At 39.7% G+C, this 27,102-nt stretch overlaps 1 protein-coding gene across 8 annotated transcripts in view; it reads left to right on the top strand.

The window, feature by feature from the left end:
• Positions 1 to 27,102, top strand: part of LOC105227075 (uncharacterized) — a 142,309-nt gene that overhangs the window by 56,024 nt on the left and 59,183 nt on the right. The window contains exons 2-3 of one of the 8 annotated variants that reach the window (XM_049460260.1): positions 10,105 to 10,168; positions 10,416 to 11,890. The exons of 3 other annotated variants lie outside the window; for them this stretch is intronic. The gene's annotated coding sequence lies outside the window, so the exon portion shown is untranslated. Of the gene's footprint in view, positions 1 to 2,862; positions 3,085 to 10,104; positions 11,891 to 27,102 lie in introns of those variants that run through there. 4 more of the 8 variants (XM_049460257.1, XM_049460259.1, XM_049460258.1 and 1 more) reach the window with 4 other exon arrangements.

Raw genomic sequence — 27,102 nt, 5'->3', positions numbered from 1 at the left:
GTTTTTCTTCACATTGAGTTAATTTTGAATATCCAGAATTGTTCCACTCATTGAAAATGTCCATATGTTTCATTGTTAAATGCCGCCTTAAGTTTGTTGAATGATTGCCGGACAATTTAATACCGCCAACATTATAAATTGGCTTGTTCTCTTCCAAATTAAATTTAAAAAATTGGTGCACATTTTTATTCATGTCTCTACCCATTTTACACAACAAATGTTTCACAACTTCACATACTCAATTCACGATCGCAATTAATATATTTCGTCTGCAAAACAGACGTTGAACGATTTGCTTGCCTATGCGCGTAAATGTATACCAATACATACGCAAAAGACTTTTTGCTTCACTGAACACGACAAAACGGTCTTGGAATAACCAGAACAAAGCAGAATAGAAAAAAACGGTTTCGCTCTGAGCGCGAGCGAGCTCATTCAAGAACCCATAAACCGTTGCCCTCTGAGTCTTTTCGTAAAGAGTCAGGGAGAGACACTTATTTGCAAACAACGAGTAATGGTCGACAGTTATGTATGGTATTCTACTGTGGGGTACGATCTGGACAACCAACATTGATACTCGTATAATACATGGAAATGGAAACATTCACAAAGATCTTAATATTCCTATGGTAAAGAAGGAGATAGAGGACAGCAGAATGAGATATATTTCTAAACTTTGCGAACATCCAAACCCATTGGCTAATGCCTTGGGAAATTCGTGCAACAAACATGTTAAAATCTACCAGCCTACTAGAGAGCAACGTTTAAGATTAGAATACTTATTGTTAGACTTTACAAAGCAGATCCAGTAAATAAAGCAATATTGAAAAAAAAAACTTGTAAGAAATTATTGATTTTCAAAGTTAATTGATAATACTTGTGACAAAAGAGAGCAGATCATTCTATTTTTTAACAATAGTATTTATACTTTTTTAATTACAAAAATTATCAAATTCATTTATATTTGCAAGTGGAAAGAGGTCAAAATGGTTGCTACAATAATATTTCCTGGAATCTTTTTGATTAGAAACGTGGCCCGTTGCACTATTGATTGCGGTGTATGCCTAGATAATGTTCGTTTTCATTTTCATCAAATACATCCATTTGCCTAAGGACAACTGTTAGGTAGGTAGGTAGGAGTGCAGACCTATCGGGCTCAATTAGCACTTGATGTGCCATTTTGATACACTGTTTTTAGAACCTCCTGTATCTTCTATTACGTTTCACCTTCTCTCTCAAACCATTTTGAGGTTTCGGTGAAACTACTTATGTCCGATATGCTTTTAGTGGAAATCCATTCAAGGTTTGGTGTTTGATGGATTCCAAGTGTTTTGTGTCGGATCTGTGCTAGAGCTGGGCATTCGCAGAGAAAGTGGAAGATTGTTTCCTTGTTCCCTGCTACTCCGCAGCCACGGCAGATTTCGTTGTAGGGCATACCCATTTTGGATGCGTGTTCCCCAAATGGCCAGTGCCCTGTTGTGGTAGCTGTTACTCTGTAAATACCTTTCCTTGAGCTATTTAATAAGTCGTTGGTTCTTTTTCTGTCATATGTTGGCCATAATTGTTTAGTAATGTTTTTCCACCTGTTATTTGCGACTTGTTGAAATTGATCTCTCCTTTGATCGATCCTTACGGGCTTGGTATTAACTCCGCCTCGGATTCGTTGAGGAAAGTTCCTGCCTTTGCCAACTCGTCTGCTTTTTCGTTACCGAAAATATTCCTGTGGCCGGGAACCCAGATCAAGTTTAGTTGGAGCTTGTCTTTTATTGAGCTTAGTGCTCTCTTGCAGTTGTGAACTATGCTGGAATTTGTCATGGGTGATGACAAGGCCAGGAGTGCCGCCTGGCTATCCGTAAATATAGTTGCTTTATTTATATTCCCGCGGTTTTCTAATAGAGCTTCGCAGACTTTTTCGATGCCTAGTACTTCTGCTTGGAAGATGCTAGCCGAGTTCGGTAGACGTATAGAGAGAGATATGCCAAGATCAGCGGAGAATACCCCTCGTCTTGATGGTATCCTCCCCTGGAAGTGTCTATTGAAGTCCAGCTTTGGGAGAATGTACTCTGATTTATTAATGGTGAGCTTGTTTAGGATTACACTATGTCCATAGTTCTGCTGATTCCAACCTCCCAATTCTTTTATTCTTATCGCCGCAATAGCTGCTTTGTTTTGAATAAAAATGTCCATTGGTAGTTGATGCTGGATCACGTTGAGCGCATCAGCCGGACCATTTAATTAATTTAAGGACAACTGTTAAGTGTTAATTAATTTTGTTAACTTCTGCCTTTTTAGCCAATAACAATCCAGCCCTATTATTGATCCAGTTATAATCCAAAGAATTAATTTTTACTTTCAGGAATACACTCTCACTTAAAAGGGTAGTCTGCTTTAGAAGCTTCAAAAAAACATTTTTTTTGCTTAAATCCCTTCAAAAATTATCTAAGAATATGTCCCCAAAGTTATATATGGGATTTTGAAATATTGTCGAAGCTAGAGGGGGGAAATAGTGGCCGAGCGTCTAGCAGGTAAATCAGCGCTCTGGCAGAAAGCGAAAGCACGATTTCTCAGTTTTTATTTTTACGATTTTTCTTAATTGGCGGGCAGGATAGTAAAAAACTAAATGTCGTATGGAATTGGGGTAAAGTTTATTATCTTTAGCATTAAATTATCTTCTATTTAGACTAAAGAAAATTAAAGTTGGAACATATTTTTAAACAATATAAACTAAAAAATTTTTGGGTCAAAGTCACTTTTTTCAATTTTCAAATAATTGTAGAATTTTATCTTTTTTTGGAATTTTCTTAGTTTAACTAGAAGCTAAGTTATTAACAAATATGAACCTCTTTGCATTTTTTGTTTCAGATAGAAATTGCGACCTGCATCCTGTCCGCCGTCTGGAAAATGCACATACGAAAGAATATAAAAGATTTTGTATCCAAAAAATGCGGATGATGTTTGAATATATAAATATAAACCCTAGAAATTTCACTTTCATCAATTATTTCTTTCCCTCCCTAAAAAATCCTCAGAAAAATCGATTTTTTTAAGCCTAAGATAAGTGAAGAATGGCAATCCCAGACAGTGGTAAGACTGCACAAAAAAAAACTTAATAGTTGCCGTTTAAATCTAGCATTTTACTGCACTCATTTCAAATGATTTCTCATTATGATTTTTGGTCAGCTCCTACCTTTAAAAGATAAGTATACAAATTTGGCAACTGAGGAACTATTATTTGCTGAGATATACTTAGCATTTTGGATGAAGCAAGTTGTGTTAGTTTACAAAAAAGTATTTAGTGTGTGTTAACGATTAATAATAAGTTCACTAACCTTAATATATGATTTATACTGTGCAATTTGGCATCACCATTATTAAGGTACACACTGCCCAATCTGGCATCATCATGATCAGCTGACTCATTTTCGTTTTAGCATTTCTACCGTTGTTTGGGTCAGACCATTGTGCAGTATACAACAACAACTAGACGCACGATTATCAGGTGATGCGTTTTAGCTTGGCACATCATCCGATTATACTGTTCTTTGGTCAGACCATTGTTCCGTATGCAATAACAACATTCTTATTTTCGCCAGTTCGCTTACATGTTATTTTTCTATATAAGCTTGGGTTAAGCATAGAATAGTTAGTTGTCAAATGCATTAGATGGTACTTGGAGAGTACCAAATACAGAAAATAAATTTATATTGAAAGTGAATCGTGGTTTTATTTCGGATAGACATATACGTCTTACGCGTTTAATTTGAGTGTTTAGTGCAATCCTAAACATTTTTGGTGCCTCCTGTGAGGTCGTGTGTATATTGTTTAAATTGCTTATAACATGTCAGCATTAAACTTGCGTACATTAGCGCGCACATCTATTTTGCGCATCTGGACGCAAGTTCAAGCGGAGAACTACCATCCAGACTGTGTTGAAAGTGAACAGCTCTTGAGTAGTGCCAGACAACACTTCTCTCGTTTTATGGACAACCATTTTGCCCTCGTGTCCAGCGCACATGGAGGCGAGATGTCAGAGCATGATGATTTGCTCGCTTCAACGGAGGAGATTTTTAACAACATTTGCATCAAACTAAAACGCAAAATGTCAGCGTTTAGCGAACTTCCCATCCAAGAATGCAGCCATGCACCAGACATGCGTTTGGATCCCGTCTCCATTCCGATTTAAGGATATGTCCATTAGCGTTTAAGGATATGTTTGAGACGCTGGTTCACAACAGAAGTGACTTGCAGCCCACCTATAAACTGGGAAAATTGAGACAATATGTGAAGGCGGAAAATGTTCCTTTAGTCGGTGGTTTGTACACAGGTGGTTATGAAGAAGTCTGGGCTGAACTGAAACAACGTTACGACAACCCCCGTACTCTTTCGGAACATCATGTTCAGCATCTTCTAGACTTACCAACTCACCCATCAGAATCTCGAGCTACGCTACTTAATTTTGTGGATAGTGTACGTAATTCCTTCAGAGCGCTTGAATTGATGAATGTGCCAGTAAAACAGTGGGATGCTATAGCCGTACCACTGCTACTACCGAAACTACCGATTGTTACTCGAACCGAGTGGGGAATGAGCCTAAAATCCAATGAAATTCCGAAAATGGAAGAAGTGATCATGTTCGTGGAACGGCGTGCAGCAAACCTGCCGACATCGTCGCCAATTGTTCCACATATTTCAAGCGGACGCACATCCAGTCGTGTCGTGAAGGCGCATCTGACTATGAACTCCGGAAAAATTCTTAATCCGTTGGTAGCATCTGACAAGGCAACGAATTGTCCATCTTGTAATGAGTTTCATTGCATTACGAAATGTCAAACGTTTCGTAACCTTCAACTTGACGGACGCTGGGACTTGGTGAAGCAGGCATCATTATGTTTCAATTGCCTCAAGGCCGGCCATCGTAATCGCGACTGTCCATCTGGTTTATGTCTCAACTGCCAACAGAAACACAATACTCTTCTATGTAGAAGGCCCCAGCAGAGGAGCGTTGAAGGTACTTCCTCCAGATTTAATCCTGGAGCGTCGGCTACAGCACCAATAGTGGCTCCCAAGGTACTTCCTCGACAACAATGACCAAGCAGCGACGTCCAGTCATTTCTCTTACAGAGTGACCGAACTATTCTCTTAGCAACGGCAAACGTGCTTCTTGCTGACTGTAAGGGTTATTTAAAGGAATGTCGAGCACTTTGCGATATCGGTTCCCAGGTGAGCTTCGTTTGTGAATCATTAGTAACTGTTTTGAATCTTCCTAGAAGTCCCTGCGAGTTGCAAATCGAGGGTATTGATCAAAGCCTTTCAACTCGTACCAAAGGTGTTGTCAGAGTTAGTATGCAGTCTCATGTGGACGAGAAGTTCCAGATCAGCTTTGATGCGTTCATCATTGATTCAATCACGTCTATGACTCCTTCTACTAATATAGACATCCGGACCAGTCATCACTTAAGGGATCTTTGTTTAGCTGATCCGGAATTCGATATACCAGGTCCCGTAGAATTACTGATTGGCGCAGATATTTGGCCTGCTCTCGTATTAAACGATGTTGTCGTCGGTTCTCATAACGAACCATGTGCATTACACACCCGTCTGGGATGGGTAGTGCTAGGGCCAGTAGCATCGATCGAGTCGAAGTCAACCCTTTTCTCATCACTCATTGACGTTTCCGATGATTCCACCACCGATGAACTTCTAAGAAAATTTTGGGAAGTAGAGGAGCCTCCTGATAACATTAAGGCGGAGGTGGACGAATGTGAAGAGATTTTCGCAAGTACGGTTGCGCGACATCCGAATGGTCAATATATAGTACAGATACCATTCGATCTGATGCCCCTCCACTTGGAAATTCACATTCGGCGGCACTTCGGCAATTTTTGAAACTAGAGCGGACATTGGCAAACGACTATGTACTGAGGGCGAAATACGTGGAGTTCATGAGGGAATACATTAATTTGGGACATATGGAAGCAATCGATGCTCCTCCAGTTGACATGGGAAGCTGTTATTACATCCCTCACCATGCTGTTTTGACTAAATTCAGAGTAGTGTTTAACGCATCGTCTAAAACAACGAACGGTGTATCTCTTAACGACACACAAATAAGTGGGCCACAGCTACAGGACAACCTGGTTGACATACTTCATCGATTTCGGCGATATTCGGTAGCTCTCACAGCCGATATCAAAAAGATGTTCCGACAGGTAATGGTGGACTCCAGGCATCGAAAATGGCAACAGATCCTTTGGAGGGAGGGCCCTTATGAACTCTTGCGTACCTATCAACTTAAGACAGTGACGTACGGTATGGCGAGCAGTCCTTTTAATGCTATTAGGTCATTGAGACAGTGTGCATACGATAATTCGAAAGTGATTGCTGACGTCAGCCGGGCAGCCGCAGCACGGGACAGCATCCTTCATAGCTTCTATGTTGATGATTATTTGGAAAGTGTCCACACGACAGAACTGGCCATCAACCGTGCACGAGACGTTGATGCCATTCTTCAACAAGGTAAATTAGAGTTAGACAAATGGAACTCCAACTGCGTTCAGACCCTGGAAGGAATCAGTGGCTCTAAGGCGTCAGCATCGGAGATAAATTTTAGCGATTCCAGCACAACGGTATTGGGCCTTCACTGGAATCCTATTTCTGATACGTTATTCTTCAAGGTTAAGGTATGTAACTTTGACACAATTCCTACTAAACGGATTGTTTTGAGTGATATTGCAAGGTTGTATGATCCTCTGGGTATGCTGGCACCAGTTGTCGTGACGGCCAAGATATTTGTTCAAAATCTATGGTTGGCAAAACTGAGTTGGGATACGCCTCTACCACATAATCTTCGAGAGACTTGGATGAAATACCGGAACAGTCTACAGGCTCTCGAAAGGATCAAAATACCACGATGGTTGGGGATCAGAGAACATTCTGTATCGACACTACATGGGTTCTGCGATGCAAGTACCAAAGCTTATGTCGCAGTTATTTACCTACAAAATACCAGCGCTAACGGAGGATCCCATACATCTCTGATTGCCGCAAAAACAAGAGTTGCCCCATTGAAGGGAATGACTATCCCCCGCCTCGAGCTTTCAGCAGCTCAACTATTGGTTACAACTATGAACAATATACGTCGCGCCTTGCAGATGGAAGATACGGCTTACACTTTATGGAGTGACTCAACAATTGTTCTCCATTGGATTCGGCGGCCACCCATTTCATTGAAACAGTATGTCGCAAATAGGATAGCTTTTATACAATTAAAATCGGACATAAACGCGTGGCGACACATTCGTTCAGAAAACAATCCCGCTGACTGCGCCAGCCGTGGAATTACATCGATAGCAATCATGGGGAACGACCTTTGGTGGAAGGGACCTCCTCTTATTCATGCGGTTAATGAATCATCATCCGCTTTACCAAGTCTCACCGCTGAGGAAAATCAAATTTTTAATGGGGAAAGCCGTCCGTTAACTGTGCATCTTGGCGTTCACAGCGGGGATGGTTTACTGATGACATCCTTTCAAGCACAACGAATACCTTTGGTAGCAAGGTTTAGCCGTTTGAGTGCCTTATTGAATACAACTGCTCGGCTTCGTCGTATCATGCCGACGTTTAGAAATCAGAGATCACAGGACTTGATTACTGCTGAAGAGAAAGAATTGGCACTAATCACACATATTCGTCAAAGCCAAGGTAAAATGTATCATTCTGAAATAAGAGCACTTAAATCTCGTTCCAGCATCGATTTGTCAAGTAAGCTTCTTCCACTGAACCCGATTTTGGACGAAGAAGGCATACTGCGTGTTGGTGGTCGGTTAACAAATTCGGAATTACCGTATGAGCAAAAACATCCAATCATTCTTGCCAATACCTGTCCATTGGCAAAACTTCTCGTAAGTGATGCTCATAGGCGCGGTCTCCATGGTGGGATACAGGAAATGCTGCAGTACTTACGCATGCGATTTTGGATTATGCACGCACGTCGGATTGTAAAGTCATATCTTCATCAATGCGTCATATGCCGTCGACACTCCCGAGTAACTCAGCAGCAACAGATGTCGTCACTTCCAAAATCCCGAGTTATAGTTGCCCCACCCTTTACCCATACCGGGTTGGACTATTGTGGGCCTTTTAACGTTCGTCATGGAGGAAAGCGAGCCACTACAATGAGCAAAACTTACGGAGCGATTTTCATTTGTATGGCTACAAAGGCCGTACATATCGAACTTGCGGAAAATTTGTCAACTCAGGCATTTATCGATGTGTTTGATCGCTTCATAAGCCGCCGTGGAATATGTTCGATCCTGTATAGCGACAACGAAACACAATTTGTAGGTGCTAGCCGAGTTCTACATCAAGACCTGCAAAGTTGGAGAAATTTATATGCAACTCAACATATTGCATCTTCCGGCACGCAGTGGAAATTCATCACTCCAGCCGCACCCCATCATGCCGGTCTTTGGGAGACAGCTGTGCGTTCAGCAAAAAAACATCTCTATCGCACAATTGGTCGCCAAATCCTACGCTTCAATCAACTGAGTACACTACTTGTTAGGATTGAGGCTTGTTTGAATTCCAGACCACTCGTTCCTCTTCACGATGACCCTATTGGTAGCTACGCACTCACACCTGGCGACTTTCTCATTGGTCGACCGCTCAATACGAGACCAGAACCACCTATTGATGATATTCCACAAAATCGTCTTTTATATTCTCAACAATTACAGAAAATGTTCGAGCATTTTTGGAAGCGGTGGAACCGTGAATATTTATCCAGCTTACAGGCGCGTCGCAAGTGGGAAGGTCGACGTGAGAATCTCCAGCCAGGAGATGTAGTACTGATTCAGAACGAGAATCGCCCACGCATTGGCGCATAGGTCGCACCACTGAAGTTCATCCTGGCAGTGACGGATTGGTACGAACAGTTACTGTTGAATATAACAGTGAGAAACGTACACCTGAAGGACTTTTCGTTAAACACCACTGTCAACGTCCAGTGCAAAAGATTTGTCGTCTTATTGATCCAAATCGCGAATTCCTGAACCCTAACGGTTCAGCCGGGGAGGAATGTTAACGATTAATAATAAGTTCACTAACTTTAATATATGATTTATACTGTGCAATTTGGCATCACCATTATTAAGGTACACACTGCCCAATCTGGCATCATCATGATCAGCTGACTCATTTTCGTTTTAGCATTTCTACCGTTGTTTGGGTCAGACCATTGTGCAGTATACAACAACAACGACGATTATCAGGTGATGCGTTTTAGCTTGGCACATCATACGATTATACTGTTCTTTGGTCAGACCATTGTTCCGTATGCAATAACAACATTCTTATTTTCGCCAGTTCGCTTACATGTTATTTTTCTATATAAGCTTGGGTTAAGCATAGAATAGTTAGTTGTCAAATGCATTAGATGGTACTTGGAGAGTACCAAATACAGAAAATAAATTTATATTGAAAGTGAATCGTGGTTTTATTTCGGATAGACATATACGTCTTACGCGTTTAATTTGAGTGTTTAGTGCAATCCTAAACAGTGTGTTAATAAAACATTGGTTTTTGGGGGAAAAATAGTTTTAAATTTGGACTCTACACCAGGGAAATCCGTGAAAAGAAAGGATAATGAAGGCAGAGGACGCCCAAAAGAGGCGAAAACTCTATGCAAAGTTGGTGCCGCGCAAGTTCATACGAGTAATCCAATAAAAATACCGATTTGCTGATTCTGAGGAGTGCTTTACTACTTTTTAATCGTAATAAAACCAAATTTTGTGTCAATGTGTGGCAATAAAAGCATTGCTCCATCTTTTCACACTGGAGTCCGATCGACAGTCAGCACAAAAAAATCAATTTCAAATGATTCATTAAATTAACTTTTTATTTTTGTTCCACATGAGGTACATAATGAGAACATCAGTTAATTTCAAATAATTTGACTTACCGTGATAAATTTAATACATTTAACATAATTTTTATTATTTATTGGTGAAAATTGCGGAACCAATTGTTATCTTTATTTAGGCAAAGCTCCCGTTTGCTTTTTCGCAACTGATAAATGTTTTTCTCTTACAACCTGGATTTTTGCAGCGCTGCCGGTTTTGACCTCAATTAGGAAAATGTTCGAATCCATCGCATCTAACATCACGAGAAGGTAAGGTTGCTGCATTTGGATTTTTTCTTTTGACTTCAATCTCATCCTGCAATGATGATGGTCTACCTCTCTGCTTTGCAATTGATCGACCACACATGCAAAGGCTTTTAGCAACTGGCAATTTGAAGTTCCTCAGTTTTAGTGAGACTCTCCTGTACAGCAACCAGCTATTTATCAGGAAGATGATAAAATATTAGATACCATCTAACTACCCTCTTATCCTAATTTTTAATTTATGTTTCCCCAGGAATGAGTCCAGTAAGTCGACTCCGCCCATATGTTGATTATACACTGTACTTCGTTTTGATCTGTACGCTGAGAGTTAACGCCTTTTTGTCTTTTGATTTTCGCGGCTATGTGTATAAAGCGCTACAGAGCTTGTATCTGGCAATACTATACATCTTTGAAAGGTCTTGACATAACCTACAAAACGACGCTATGCATAATTAGTTTGGATATTGCGTTCAACAGTTATAGACGTGTAAACATGGAGTTCACTAACGCCGAAATTCGCGCAATTTTAAAGTTTTCTTCGTTCCGCTAGCGAAACGTTCCGTGGGTTTAATGTTTTTTTGGGGGATGGTACTCTATCACTTCGAACTGCGGACGAATGGTTTCAACAATTCAGAGCGGGTGAAAACGACATCATAGATATGCCACCCGGCGAAATACCTGTGACGACGAATACTGATCAAATCATGGAAAACATCGTGTTAGACCGGCATGTGGTATCTTGTCCAGAAGATGGAAGTTAGTCACCAAACCATTTTAAACCATCTGCATAAGGCTGGTGACTGGCCACGAAAAATGGATCACATATAACAATATCAAGCGAAAACGGTCGTGGTCGAAGGCCAGTGTATCGTCCCAAACAGTGGCCAAGCCGGGATTGACGGCCAGGAAGGTTTTGCTGTTCGTTTGGTGGGATTGGAAGGGTATCATCCACTATGAGCTGCTCCCATATGGCCAGACGCTTAATTCTACCATCTACTGCGAACTGGACCGCTTGAAGCTGGCGATACACCAGAAACGTCCAGAATTGGCCAACAGGAAGGGTGTAGTGTTCCACCAAGACAACGCCAGACCACACACACGGACATAGCGCCAAGTGATTACCACCTATTCCTGTCCATGGCGAACGTCTTTGTTGGTGTGAAGTTGAACTCAAAAGAAGCTTGCGAAAAGCAGCTGTCCCAGTTCTTCGAAAATAAGGAGGGGGCTTCTGCGAGGGGGGTATTCTGAAGTTGCCGTCTAGATGGAAACAGATTAAGGAACGAAACAACGCATATTTGAACTAAATCCGATCACTGTAACAGTTTTTATAAAACATTGAATAAAGAGCAAAAAGGCGGAAGGGAGATATTTGACAACCTAATATATTTTTATTGTATGCTTCAGATACTAACGCATTGATATTTTACAACTCTTTAGATTAGTGCATCTAACGTACTTATACACATACGTACACACGCTTGATAGTTTCTTATCCGTTGCTGCTTGTGTGCATTATATATGTATGTATGCTTTGTATACTAATATTAGTTTTATGTACATACATATGTATACTCTAATTTATGACTTTTCTTTGATAGGCAATGATTTTTAGATTTTTATAAGTATACATAAGCAATTCCCACGACAGCCGGTTCTACGCACCGGAATTAACTCTGATTTCATCCGACCAAGGGCTGTTTTTTCGGCGATCTAACCCCGTTTGGATCGGTGAGTACTAATTTGTGTTTGTCGTCATTGGAGTAACGCCTTGCAGCAGGGTTGCTCCGTATCCTCTTGACTCGTGCTGGCATTGAGTCCAACCCGGGCCCGGAGGAATTTTTCTGCTGCGTCTGCGCAAAAAGGCTCCATCCAAACTCCACCGCGGTCAGGTGTAATACATGCAATGGATGGAGCCATCTTAAGACCTGCTCAGGCCTTAAGACTCACAGGGAGTGGACCACGCGTTACGTGGCCCCATGTTGCCTGCGCAATACTGCGACACAAGCCTCTATGGCTGTGCAATCTGCACATAGTTCGCGCGCCGCGCCGCCACTCAACCAGAGTGGCCAACAGAGAACCTCTACGGTCAGGAGCTCAAATAGGCAACATAGCTCCCAATCTGACTTGTCCCCCCCAACCTTCATCCCGCTCCAGTCCTCGTGCGAGAACCAATCAGCAACTCTTGGTTCCTCGCACAGTCTGTTCCGTGTGTCAGACCGTCATACGTCGGAATGTCACATCAGTTAAGTGCAATTCCTGCACTGTCTGGTGTCACTTCCCGACGTGTTCCGGCCTGCGCACAATACGTAAGTGGAGTGAATCCTACGTTGCCCCATGCTGCAGGAGTCTGCCCCCGCAACTCACAACAGTGGCGTCGCCAACCAACACCCCAACGCGACAACCCCTGCGGGTTCTGCAGCTGCAACAAACACCACCAACACGTCACTCCCTTACCCCCAGGATCACCCACGGACACCCGCGACAAACCAGACTTCTTCAATTCAACTGCAACGGACTCCAGAGTAAGATCGAGGAGATGGTGTCACAGACGGTTTTAACGAGTGAGAGGCATTCGTTAGTGAACAAACAAACGGAGCAGTCGCAAGCAGGCATATAAAAATTAATTTTCTTTGAAATAAATTGTGAATTCGTTCAATAATAAATTTAAAAAAGAGTTTTTATTCTTTTCATAATAATTTGAAATAAACAATTTGGACATTCTTGACAATAGTTGCACTTATGAATCGGGAACGTGTATCGATAGCTGCGGACCAAGAAACCAAGTTAAACAGCAGCTCAGATCTTCTGAGTTGTGCCGGTTTCAACGTTATACGTAAAGATCGCGAGCGAGATAGTGGTGGTGGCCTAGCTTTCATATTGCACAACACCGTATCGTCTAATCGATAAAGACATTGACCGTAGGGTTACTACCCGAAAATGTCAGAGTATAACTATACGGTCAGGCGACGTAGAGCTCAAATATTTAATATATACATCCACCCAGTTACATGTTGCCCTACAGGATATTACCCGAATATAGGTGCGCTACTTCGTGGTGAACACCGTTTACGCGCACCATGATCTTTGGAATTCCTGCCTGTCAAATGATCGTAGGGGGATGGAGCTGGCGGAACAGATTGACGATTCGACATTCTGCACAATGAATGACGAAGCCCCCACCAGAGTTATGAGCCCCTGTAATAGCTCGCCTGATATTACCATTGCTAGTGGTGGTCTGAAAAATAGCATAACCTGGCGACCTATGCTAACTCTCGCATCAGACCATCTGCCCATAATTATTCCGATCGAGAAGCCTCCTGATTTCGTTTCTGTGGACAACCGTACCTTCATTAACTTTAAAAAAGCTAATTGGGTCGGGTTCACAGAATTTACCGAGAGCACCTTCAACGCTCTACCCATTCCTACGGACGTATGCGATGGCGAGCGTCAATTCCGCCAGGTGATCGAAGCAGCTACCGCTCGCTACATCCCGGCTGGAAGAATGGCGGCAGCCGAATGAATGAATGAAAGAAAGTTGAGGAATGCACTGCGACCTTTGGTCTATTGTGCCCTCTCCTGACTCACATTGACTCACTCAGCCCCAGCCGAAGCAACTGTTCTAGCTAACGAGCGCGACACCTTACGCCATGCCGATTCCGGGGATCCCCGTATAAGGGATCTCAATTTGGAGATTCGGCGTATGGTGAATCAACATAAGCGGACGAAATGGATAGAGCACCTGAAGTCTTGCAACCTCTCCACCGGTGTGAGTAAGCTTTGGGCTACTGTCAAAGTTTTGTCTAATCCGAAGAGACATGACGACCGAGTTGAAGTTTAATTCAATGGTCATGCCTCTTCGGACCCGAAGAAGTGCGCGACCTATTTTAGCCGGCAGTTTACACTGCACCCTTCGGTAGACAAAGCCAAGAGATGTGTTAACCGACGGCTGCGCAAAATGCCAAACAACTGCGCGTCGCTTACTTTCACCGATGAGGAGGTTCAGAGTGCTATCAAAAAAGCAAAATCATCCAAATCCATTGACCCTGATGGAATCAACATGCTAATGCTAAAGCATCTAGGCTCGACAGGAGTAAGTTATTTCACCAAGGTCCTCAACCTGTCACTAACCACTCTTCAAATACCCGATGTGTGGAAAATCAGAAGAGTGGTACCACTGATGAAACCTGGGAAACCCGCCAACAAAGAAGAATCTTTTCTCCCGATAACTCTCCTCTCCCCAGTAGTCAAGACACTTCAGGTCTTGCTACTGCTGACCTTCACTCACCACCTGAGCCTAGCCAGTCACCAGCATGGATTCCGAAAAGTGCACAGCACCACCACAACACTTAGCGTCATAAACGCCCAGATAGTCCGTGGCCTCAACCAGAAGCCACCCTGTGAGAAAATGATCCTCGTAGCGTTGGACTTGTCAAAAGCCTTTGACAGAGTCAACCACACAACGCTACTGCAGGACATAGAAAAAACAACGCTTCCTCCAGGGTTAAAAAGGTGGACCATGAACTATCTGAGCGGTCGTCAGTCATCCGTACTATTCCGAGATGAAACATCCAAACTGAGACTATTGAACTTATGCATCTTGAAACTCCCATGGCCACCAGGGGGAGCTTCCATAACCTCGTACGCTGATGATTGCACGATATTGACGTCGGGTAATGGAATCGATGGCATGTGTTCAAAAGTAAACAGCCATCTTTCCGACTTTTCTCTTTTCCTTACTGCACGGAACCTAATACTTTCCATAGATACAGACTTGAGCTTAATATTGCAGTCGATGGCGTCAAAATTCCGACTGAAAATAATCTTAAGATTTTAGGTGTAACTTCTGATAGTCTATGCTCCTTCACTGCCCATACGACCGCGATTATCGCAAAGGTACAGAACCGTAACAAAATTTTCAAGTCGCTGGCCGGCAGCATATGAGGAAAAGACAAAACACATTGTTGGCAATTCGGCCGGCCGGTCCTCAATTACGCCGCACCAATATGGTCGCCTGGATGCAGTGGTACGAAGATGAGGAAATTTCAGACCTGCCAGAACACTGCACACCGGACCACGACAGGATGCTTCTTGATGTCTCCCATCCAACACCCACATACTGAGACGCTTATGCTCCCAGTTAAGGAGCATAAAAAACTCCTCTAAGCAGTTCCTGCTAGGGTGTTTTCGTAGAAATCACTTGCTTAGAGCGGAACCACCTCGTAGGAACATCAAGAGGTCTTTCCATAACTACATCGACGACATCAAAAGGTACGCCGACCGGACTTCGGGCGCAAGTAACTTTCGACAGGTATTGACCGCCATTCACATTGGAACTATCACCGACTCCCTTCTAGTGAATGGCGTTCTTGGAGTCAAATCACTACCATTGCATAATGCAACTCAAATTATTTTCTCCAGAAGTAGGTTGAAAAAGTCACACGAAAAAGAGTCATCTTGTCTGAAACCTCGTTTGGTATCGAACGGCTCAGAGAGGTTTTTCCCGACACTGACGCCGAAATAGTTTTGCGGAGATACCAAATTCAGACATCGCGGCATAAAGGCAGCTCCTTTTCATGCTGTCGAAAGCACCTTTGAAATCGACGAAGGGGTGGTGTGTGTCGATTTTCCTTTCACGGGTCTTTTCCAAAATTTGGCGCATGGTGAATATCTGGTCGGTTGTTGATTTACCAGGTCTAAAGCCACACTGATGAGGTCCAATCTGTTTGTTGACGGTGGGCTTTAATCTTTCACACAATACGCTCGATAAAGCCTTATATGCGATGTTGAGGATGTTAATCCCACGGTAGTTGGCGCAGATTGTGGGGTCTCCTTTTTTATGGATTGGGCAGAGCACACTTAGATTCCAATCGTTGGGCATGCTTTCGTCCGACCATATTTTACAAAGAAGCTGATGCATGCTCCTTATCAGTTCTTCGCCGCCGTGTTTGAATAGCTCGGCTGGCAATCCATCCGCCCCCGCCGCTTTGTTGTTCTTCAGGCGGGCAATTGGTATTCGAACTTCTTCATGGTCGGGTAATGGAACGTCTGCTCCATCGTTATCGATTGGGGAATCGGGTTCGCCTTCTCTGGGTGTTATGCGTTCACTGCCATTCAACAAGCTGGAGAAGTGTTCCCTCCATAATTTAAGTATGCTCTGGGCATCAGTGACTAGATCACCTTTAGAGGTTCTACAAGAGTATGCTCCGGTCTTAAAACATTCTGTAAGTCGCCGCATTTTTTCGTAGAATTCGAGCATTACCTCTGTCTCCCAGCTTGTCAAGCTCTTCGTCCTCACGCATTTCGGCCTCTCTCGTATTCTTTCTGCAAATGCTTCTCGCTTCCCTCTTCAACTCTCGGTATCTATCCCATCCCGCACGTGTTGTGGTCGATCGTAACGTTGCGAGGTAGGCAGCCTGTTTTCTCTCCGCTGCGACACGGTTCTCCTCGTCGTACCAGCTGCTCTTTTGCATTTTCCGAAAACCAATGGCTTCGGTTGCAGCTGTACGTAAGGAGTTTGAAATACCGTCCCACAGTTCCCTTATACCGAGTTGTTGACGAGTGCTCTCAGAGAGCAGGAGTGCAAGCCGAGTAGAAAATCGTTCGGCTGTCTGTTGTGATTGCAGCTTCTCCTCGTCGAACCTTCCTTGTGTTTGTTGGCGTCCTTTTTTGATGCACAGAGGCGGGTGCGAATTTTGGCTGCAACAAGATAGTGGTCCGAGCTTTTTCAAGGGGGGGTCCCAAACCCAGCGCACAACCCTATCCAGGGAATGTTTCGCCTTCTCACTTTAGCTCGACTTCAAACAGATGTTCTTAGGCTACCCAGAGGATACTTGGTCAAAGACCGGAAGTCGTGAGCTGCTTGAGTCATATATAAAATAATCGTTTCTGACCACTCCCAAATGAATGGCGATCAGAGAACTTTCCTCCCTTGCGTGAACTTCTACATATGACTCCATCCTCCAACACACTTTAAGTGTTATTTAAGTGTTTCTAAAATAAGATTTTATAATGACTATCATGTCCTGGAGTACCAGAGGGACGCAACAATGTATTGACATCGAAATGAGGAATTTTACAGATTTTTTTGAAGCAATTGGCCGCCATTCTTTCCATAATCAAAGGTAAACCCAATTCAGATAATCAAAACATATGCAAATTTGGCAATGGTGCCAAGCTCATAAGCAAACAGATCGCTAAGAACTTTTTCAATTTAGCAGCTGTACTTTGGAATGGCTTCGACGCATTTTTCTGGATACTAAATGTACGCATTTCTTCTGCAATATGCTTGAGTAATTCCTTATCAAAAAATCAAAAATATACTCTAGAGGAGTTTCGAATTCTATGATTAGTGGCGGCAAGTTTCTATCTCCGGAAAGCATAAAAGAACCAGTAGAAAAGGTGTTTTTTTTCCAGATAAATCTATTTTTTCAATGATCAATGATGTCTCTCCGGTGATAATGTACATTCCGTGTCGACAAGTGATTTTGATATAAAGCTTAAAGTTATTGAATTTATTCAATAACTTGCATTAGTTTCGGCATCAGAAAAGTCTTCGTCATCTTCATTTCCTAATGGTACAGCCAAGAAATCTTCAATATCTTGATCTTTCAAGCGTTTTTTCGACATAATCTAAAAAAATCAAAGAATTTAGAAATATTGGTATTGAGTCATAAAAAAGACCGCTATGCACAGTATTATATCGGGAACGTTTGAAAAATATGTATACATAATGGAATATTTAAATTACACTAGAACAAAAATAAACTTACCTCTGCAAAATAAACACTTATTTTTTCCAACCTCTAAGAACGCAAATGAAACTATATTTGTGATCACTTACAAAAAATTGCTTGTACTTTTTCATTACCTATATTTGTGAAGCTTCCCTGAAAAATACCTGTATTTTATTGAGCTATAGGATTATTTAAAGTGAGCGTTTTTGGCGTAATTTTGGAATTTATGAATTATATTGACTTTTAACATAAAGAGATAAAAAGAACACCACCCCACCAATTTTCAGTCAAATCGGTTTAGCCGTTCTTGAGTTATAAATAGTGTAACTACCACGATTTTCTTTTATATATATGTACCTTCGTAAAAGAATTATATGTGAAATACAATAACTTAAATTTAAAGTATCAAAAACACAAAATATACTTTGATGGCTTACAGTTTTACTTATGGCTTTATAAAATGTATTAAACAAAAACCAAATTCTAATTATATATTATTTTTTTAATAACAAAAAATTATATTACTTTAATTCCATAGAAAATAATTATATGTCCAAATTAGAAAACTTCTTAAAATTCATATCCAATGTTATTTTAACACGTATATAATATAAAATGGAAGTAATTGATGTTTTAAATATTTTTAGTATGTAATAGTATTACCCTTTTGCAGTTTTACCACGCACAGTCTTTGTGGCATGGACCCTACTAAGTTTTGCAGAGTAGTTAGCTCAATTGTCTCCCACCCTGATACAATGGCACGTTTTAACTAAAATAATATAATACTGCTTGGCATATGCATATTCTTCCGCGACTGAAAAAATGCTTTCATAGCGCGAAACACATGAAAGGGATCGTCTTGCTGAAATATCCAATTGTCGTCATGAAAATTCTCAGCTCACTATCCAGTAGATCAAAGTATACTTCGGAAATCACTTTAGTAGGTAAAAACAACATATGAGATTTGCCCTTTATGTCGGTTCACTGAAGCAGCAATTCGTCCAATGCTTATGGCGGCTTCGTGCATTCCAATTATCCTACCCCGCTCTTCATCCGATAGTTCTGTACCACGTGGAATTTTAACTACATATATAACGATTCCAAAATAATAAATTATTTTTTACACACTATATTTAATACCTATAACTTACTTATTTTCCAATTTTTCATTTTAGTTAAAAAACTAACTTTATATGTTGTCTGTTCAGCTGCCTGAGCTCAAATAGATGAGTTTGCACATATTATTTTCTATGAAAAATACAAATCGCAATGACATTTTCAATTAATGGTAATTCAAATGAAACAATAAATGTTAAACATTATATACAAACAAAATATTTGAACGACGAATACTGCACACTGGAAAAAATTTACCGTTATTAATTCACGAGATACACTGAAAAAAAAAGTACACATATTATTCTTTTACGAAGGTAGATATAGATTTAACAATCCGTAAAAGACTAAAATCAAATATGAAACAGAAGAAACGAATAAACCTCAGCAATGTTATCTAAATACTTTGCTTACCGAACCCCAACAGGCCAGGCCAAACCAGTTCATTGTTTTTTTTTTTTTTATCATTTTATGATAGTGTGTTGACATTCATCCTTTTTTTCCATATAAGAAACTGGTAATTTTCACGCCTTTTCAGAAATACTAGCTGTACTTTCACGGAATTAAATCTAAGGCAACGTTACAATCTCCGAAGAAAGTTTTCAGATCAGATTATTATAGCATATAGTTGCCATAACAATCTATTCCTTGTTTGGAAAATAACTTAAAAAATTTGCATTTATTATTATCCACCAACCGTACAATCTATGAAGAATTTGTTCAGATCGGACTATAAAGATTATTCATGTAAAGCAAAGATGGGCATTTTTTTAGCCCGCAAAGTTAGCAAAGTGCGAACGAGGGCTAGATGAGGGAATATCATTTTGTAGAAGGAAGGGCATGAAAGGTTGCGAAAATATCGATGACATTCCCTCGAAACTTGATGTTCATCGCAGAATGTTTACAGCAATACTGACATTGTACACAAATTAAAGAACGGAAATTTACTTCATATCGGAATTGTACAGTTGTGTGAATAAAAAAGGTAAAAATATTTTGCAGGTTTTAGAGTTTCGCATTAATATTCGTTTTTATTTACCATTGTATGGTGAGAAATTCTAATCACTGTTAGGAAAAAATTATTGGTTATACTTGTATCTAAAAACAATTTTATTTAATAAGAAAACAGCACATTTTAAAAATTCACAATACCAAATTGTTGTTCCTATTTTGTTCACACCAATGTATATGTGATAAAACTGTTGATAATAATGCCAACTGTAAAAATTCATTTTAGTTACAATTGGGAAATCTTCTCTCAAGTTGTGGGCTTTTATACGTACATATGCAAGGCAGTTTTATATATCTACATATATAAACAAGTAAGGAGGGGCTAAGTTCGGGTGTCACCGAACATTTTATACTCTCGCATGATAAAGTGATAATCGAGATTTCATTATCCGTCATTTACATATTTTTTTTATTTTGCTGTCAAATTAATTACATTAGTAGTTCCTGAGATATGGTTTTTGGTCCATAAGTGGGCGACGCTACGAATATTTTAAATTAAAAAAAAAAACCCTGGGTGCAGCTTCCTTCTGCCATTTCTTCCGTTAAATGTAGTGTTTCTGACGTTTTCTGTTAGTCGGTTAACGCACTTTTAGTGATTTTCAACATAACCTTTGTATGGGAGGTGGGCGTGGTTATTATCCGATTTCTTCCATTTTTGAACTGTATATGGAAATGACTGAAGGAAAGTTTGAAGGAGTTTGGTTGACATAGCTATAGTAGTTTCCGAGATATGTACAAAAAACTTAGCAGGGGGCGGGGCCACGCCCAGTTTTCCCAAAAAAATTACGTCCAAATATGCCCCTCTCTAATGCGATCCTTTGTGCTTAGTTATGACACTTTATAGGTTTTCGGTGTTCGCCATTTTGTGGGCCGATTTTGCCTATCTTCGAACTTAACCTTCTTATGGAGCCAAGAAATACATACGTGTACCAAGTTTCATCATATCTCAATTTTTACTCAAGTTACAGCTTATCTCGAGCTTTCAACCTAAACGAACGTGTTTTCATGCGCTCCGTAGAAACTTTCGAAAAAACAAAAATAAAACAAAATAAACAAATATTAAAAAAAGGGCATTAAGTGCAAACGTTAGGCAATAACGCCGAAAGTGCAAATCAAAACATAAAAAACCACAAACTGTTTATAAACAAAAAACATACCAAAATAACAAATACTAAGTGTGAAATAAAACAAAAAAATGAATGCCTACTTCAGCTCGTTGCTGAAATAAGTAAAATTGTCGGTACTAACAATTTCCACGTAGTGCCTTTGAAAAAAAGCAATATAGATGAAACAAAAATACAGTCCTATACTGAAAAAAGTTTTATGGACATAGTTAAATTTTTGTCAAATAAAAACAAAAATTATTATTCGTATCAACTGAAGAGCTCTAAGGGCCTAGTTGTTGTAATCAAGGGTATAGAGTCCGCCGTAGACTCTAGTGAAGTCAAAGAAGCATTGGAAGAATGTGGTTTTGGAATTAAAACAGCTGTAAATATATTTAATAGAAACAAAATACCATAGCCAGTGTTTAAAATTGAATTGTTGCCGAATTCGAATCAACATAAAAAAATGAAACCCATCCAATTTATAATTTGAAATATTTGCTGCATCGTAGAGTAACTGTGGAAGAACCACATAAAAGAAACGGTCCGGTACAATGTACTAACTGTCAAGAATATGGGCATACCAAATTATACTGCACTCTACGCAGTGTTTGTGGTGATTTACATCCCACTTCTAAATGCATCCTTAAGAAATAAGAGTTAAATAAAAAATGCAGCAATTGCGGAGGGAATCACACTGCTAACTACAGAGGTTGCCCTATATATAAAGATTTGAAATCTAAGTTGTCACAGGGTAATCAAGCACGTCGTAACCAAATGTTACAAACGCCCCGTAATGAAATTATAGCAACCTCAGAAAAAAGTACCAATCCTATTACTTCTAGCAATAATAATATGCAAGGAAGCTATGCAAATGTGGTGAAAGGCAACACTGTGCAAGTGCAACTGCCGCAAAATCCTCCAAATGGAGGTATTGAAACTATGATTATAAATCTTACACAGTGTATGACACAATTTATGTCTACCATGCAAAACATGATCCAAGATTTAATAAAATCACAAAATCAAATGCTGCAAAATTTATTAAGTAAAAAAATTAGCTTACTAAATATCTGTATATGGAATGCTAACGGTGTTAACCAACATAAATTAGAGATTATCAGATTTCTGTCCGAAAAGAATATAGATGTAATGCTTATTTCAGAAACTCATCTAACAAATAAAAATAATTTCAATATACCGGGATTTAGACTATATGTTACAAATCATCCGGATGGAAAAGCGCATGGTGGCACGGCAGTGTTGATTAGAAATCGTTTAAATCGCTATGCTCTAGAATCTTATGCTACACCACAGTTACAAGCTACAACAATATCACTAAAAAATCTGGGTTGTGACTTAAATCTTACGGCTATATACTGTCAAGCTCGTTTTAAAATTACTGAAATCGAATTTAAAGACTTGTTTGGAACACTAGGTCAAAGATTTCTAGCAGGTGGAGATTACAACGCAAAACACACGTACTGAGGCTCACGTCTTATAAATCCGAAAGGACGACAGCTGTATCAAACTGTTATAAATAGGCACAATAACCTTGAAATAATATCTCCTGGTAAGCCGACATATTAGCCCAGTGATTGTAAGAAAATACCAGATTTAATTGATTTTGCTGTAATCAAAAATATAGATAAATCGCACATAACAGCAGATACATGTACTGATCTATCTTCTGATCACTCTCCGGTACTAATAAAATTATGTGAACAACCCATATTCGTTAATCCAAAAGTGGGTCTAACTTCTTATAAAACAAATTGGCTAAAATATAAAAAATACGTCAGTAGCCACATTAATATTGAGTACAAAATAAATACAGGAAGAGATATTGACGAAAGTATAAGAGAAGTCAATGATATAATAACCAGCGCAGCTGTCTTAGCAACACCAAACAAAAGCTGTAAGCCGCTTGGTTTCAGAAAAATCTCAATAGAGAAATAGAAATGCTTGTAAATGTAAAAAGTCGTGCAAGACGTGAATGGCAGATAAATCGTTCCCCTTCCACTCAGCTTCAATTAAAATCTGCTATACGTAAATTAAAAAAAGCACTTAAAAGTGACGAGGAATTGAACACCGAAATGTATATAAAGAAGCTGTGTCCGAATTCAAACAAGCAAAATTCCCTTTGGAAAGCCCAAAAGTCCATGAAGCCACCAACTGACTCCAACATACCAATACGAGACTTGGGAGGAAATTGGGCTCGAAGTGACGAAGAAAAGGCTAATTGCTTTGCAAATCGCCTAGAAAATGTATTTCAACCCAATATACCAAAGAACAACTTTAAGCTGTCAATCTTACCCACAGCTTAAGAGTCGCTCGAGCCTCTTATGACTTCACCTTCTGAAATCATTGGTATCATCAAAGAACTTAATCCAAAAAAGTCGCCGGGACATGATTTTCCCCAAAAATGCTAATTGAGTTACCAATTATTGCTGTAGAGGTGCTCTCTTTGCTCTTCAATGCAATTCTTAGTTTCAGATACTATCCAATTTCATGGAAAAAGTCGCAGATTATCTTTATAGATAAACCTGGGAAAGACTTAGCACAGCCGTCTTCATACAGACCAACCCTGTCTTTCAAAAGTATTTGAAAAAGTATTACTATCGAAGCTGCTGTCTTAGCAACGCCTTTCCTCCACGAAAATAACACAATACCAATGCATCAATTCGGATTTCGTGGGAAACATGACACAATAGAGCAAGTAAATAGAATTACTAACGAGATAAGGAAAGCATTTGAGCACAGGGAGTACTGTTCAGCAATATTTCTAGATGTAGCTCGGGCGTTTGATAAGGTGGGGCACGAAGGTCTTTTATACAAGATTAAAAAAATTCTACCTTTAGAATTGTATAGAACCTTGGAGTCTTATTTAAAAACTAGAAAATTTATGGTAAAAGTGGGAGATTTCATATCTGATGAACGTCAGATAAGGGCTGGTGTACCTCAGGGCAGTGTTTTAGGCCCAACACTATACATCATATATACAGCAGATCTTCCAACAGCTAATAATGTATTAACTTCAACTTTTGCGGACGACGCAGCAAAATAAACAATATCTTAGTATCCCAAGCGAACGAAGTAACATATCTTTGTATTCGCCTAGATAGAAGGCTCGCGTGGAGAAAACACGTATCTAGTAGAATATATGAAGATTAGAGCTGCAAATTTAAATTGGCTTTTAAATAAAAACTGCAAACTTAGCCTAGACTACAAAGTGCTCTTATATAATGCGGCCATAAAGCCGATTTGGATGTATGGCAATCAACTGTGGGGTATGGCCTGTGCAACTAATATTGATCTAATACAATGGTTCCAATCAAAAATGCTTAGAACAATCACGTGTTCACCATGGTACATACGTAACGAAAATATCCATAAAGACCTTGGTATTCCTATGGTAAAAAAGAAGTAGAAAACAGCAGAATTAAATATATATCTAAACTCCGAGATCACCCAAACCCTTTGGCTAATGCTTTGGTACAATCCTGCGATCAAACACGACTTAAAAGAAGAGATATGCCTGCGAATTAAAGAGCGACGTAACACCAAAACAGCTCAATCACTTGCTTGAGTCTAGTCTAGTTTTAAATAGATTTAAGATTTTATTACTTATTGTTAGGCTTTAAGAAAAAGCAGATACAATAAATAAAATAATTTTGAAAAAAAAAGTTACAGCTTGCACGGACGGACGGACAGACAGACATCCGGATTTCAACTCTACTCGTCATCCTGACCACTTTGGTATATATAACCCTATATCTGACTCTTTTAGTTTTAGGACTTACAAACAACCGTTATGTGAACAAAATTATAATACTCTCCTTAGCAACTTTGTTGCGAGAGTATAAAAAAGAAAAGATACTCGTGACCATAATATATATTTTCTTTAAACATATTGCAGTTCTATTTAATGAAAATGCTTACAGTCTGTCAAGTAAGAGCGTGGTCGTGTTAATTTATAAAAAAATATTTATATATATATTCATTGTACGTATTGCAAACAATGATGCAATTTGGTCAATAATATGTCCAGTCACCGCCGTCGATAATTGCCTATCATCTCCGAGGCATGCTTTTTACTAATTTGACGGCGTATTTTAGTGGTAAAGATCTCCAGATCCGACGAATTTCGTAAGACAATTGCTTCAAAGTGTATGTGCGTCTTCCACGAAGCTTCTGTTTAATATATGCCCACACATCTTCAATAGGGTTTGCATCGGGCGACTGCGACGGACATTCCAATGTAACAATGCCAGATTGAGTTTTCCACTGAGTACAGAGGTTGCTGCGGTGTTTAGGATCGTTGTCCTCCTGCAGAATCCAATCTTCATTTGTTCTGATGAGCAGTAAAGCCTTTTTGTAGATTTTTATCATTTTCTCGGCATTTAGCCCCGAAGATGCACCTTTATTCCATGTTTTACGGTTCGCTGAACAAGCCTATTGGTGGAAGTTGATCAGGCTCGCGTGAGGACACACCGTGCCCATATATAACATTCTTCAGTAAAAATCATATTTTCAAAATCTCTCTCAATATTTTTATTATTTATTTTTTCATCTTTTTTGTTCACTTTTCATATTGAACCACGTTCTGGTAAATCATCGATATTTTTATCCACTATATATCGTTGTATCCACTTCACTACAAATGCCTTCGACTTTCTCATATATTTAGCAGCCCCTGATTGCGACATTTTGGGACCTTTCGGGTGGATGCAAAGGAACACAGCTTCGTAGCGCGACGCGTACTTAGTACTCATGGCGTTTAACGTGATTCTCTTTCAAAAGATCAACGTCAACTGAACCTTTGTTGACAATGCATCAAGGACAAAGCTTCCCTCTATCGGCTCGCGAAGAAATTAGAGCGAAATCTTTCATTAATTGTCGGTAAAGTCGACCACACTCTTACTTGACAGACTGTATATAAATATATGATTTCTGATATTTTTCACTTTGGTTATTTTAATAAATGTATTGAAAAAATTGAGGTTTTTTCTAGATTTATTTTATTAAATTTTAGAGATCTATAAAAAATCATCAAGTAAAAATATATTTGCGCGGTAAAGCGTTATTAATTGAGAGTGGCCAAGCACACAAATAGAATACAAACGCTAATAGGTGTGTGCTAAACGCTCATTTGTATATATATATGCGAAACACTGGTTCATAAACTGAAGTTATTCAGGGGTGTTGTGGAATCCAAGACCGAATTGCTTAGCTGTCAGAATTGCAAACCAATTCTGATTTACATTGGTGTCACGGAATCTGTTTAGATTTTCGTCTTTTCGAATATACGCAAATTCAATATTCTGTTTACTAATGTGATAAAACTTGCAAATGAATAGACGCTTTTGGCTGTTAAATTACGTTTTGTAAATATTTTTTAAGGGGGGGAGTCTCTCAAAAGATCGGTTTTTGTTTTGATTTTTGCTTAAATCTTAAAAAAAAAAAACAAGTAAGGAAGGGCTAACTTCGGGTGTCACCGAACATTTTATACTCTCGCGTGATAAAATGAAAATCGAGATTTCATTATCCGTCATTTACATTTTTTATTTTGCGGTAAAATTAATTAGATTAGTAGTTCCTGAGATATGGTTTTTGGTCCATAAGTGGGCGACGCTACGCCCATTTTCAATTAAAAAAAAACCTGGGTGCAGCTTTCTTCTGCCATTTCTTCCGTAAAATTTAGTGTTTCTGACGTTTTTTGTTAGTCGGTTAACGCACTTTTAGTGATTTTCAACATAACCTTTGTATGGGAGGTAGGCGTGGTTATTATCCGATTTCTTCCATTTTTGAACTGTATATGGAAATGCCTGAGGGAAACGACTCTATAGAGTGTGGTTGACATAGCCATAGTAGTTTCCGAGATATGTACAAAAAACCTAGTAGGGGCGGGACCACACTCACTTTTCCAAAAAAATTACGTCCAAATATGCCCCTCCCTAACCTTCTTATGGAGCCA

Source organism: Bactrocera dorsalis, chromosome 6 (genome assembly GCF_023373825.1).
Source record: "Bactrocera dorsalis isolate Fly_Bdor chromosome 6, ASM2337382v1, whole genome shotgun sequence".
Taxonomy (NCBI): Eukaryota; Metazoa; Arthropoda; class Insecta; order Diptera; family Tephritidae; genus Bactrocera; species Bactrocera dorsalis.
Note: the sequence above shows the minus strand (reverse complement) of the source record. Positions and strands in the feature narration are given on the sequence as shown.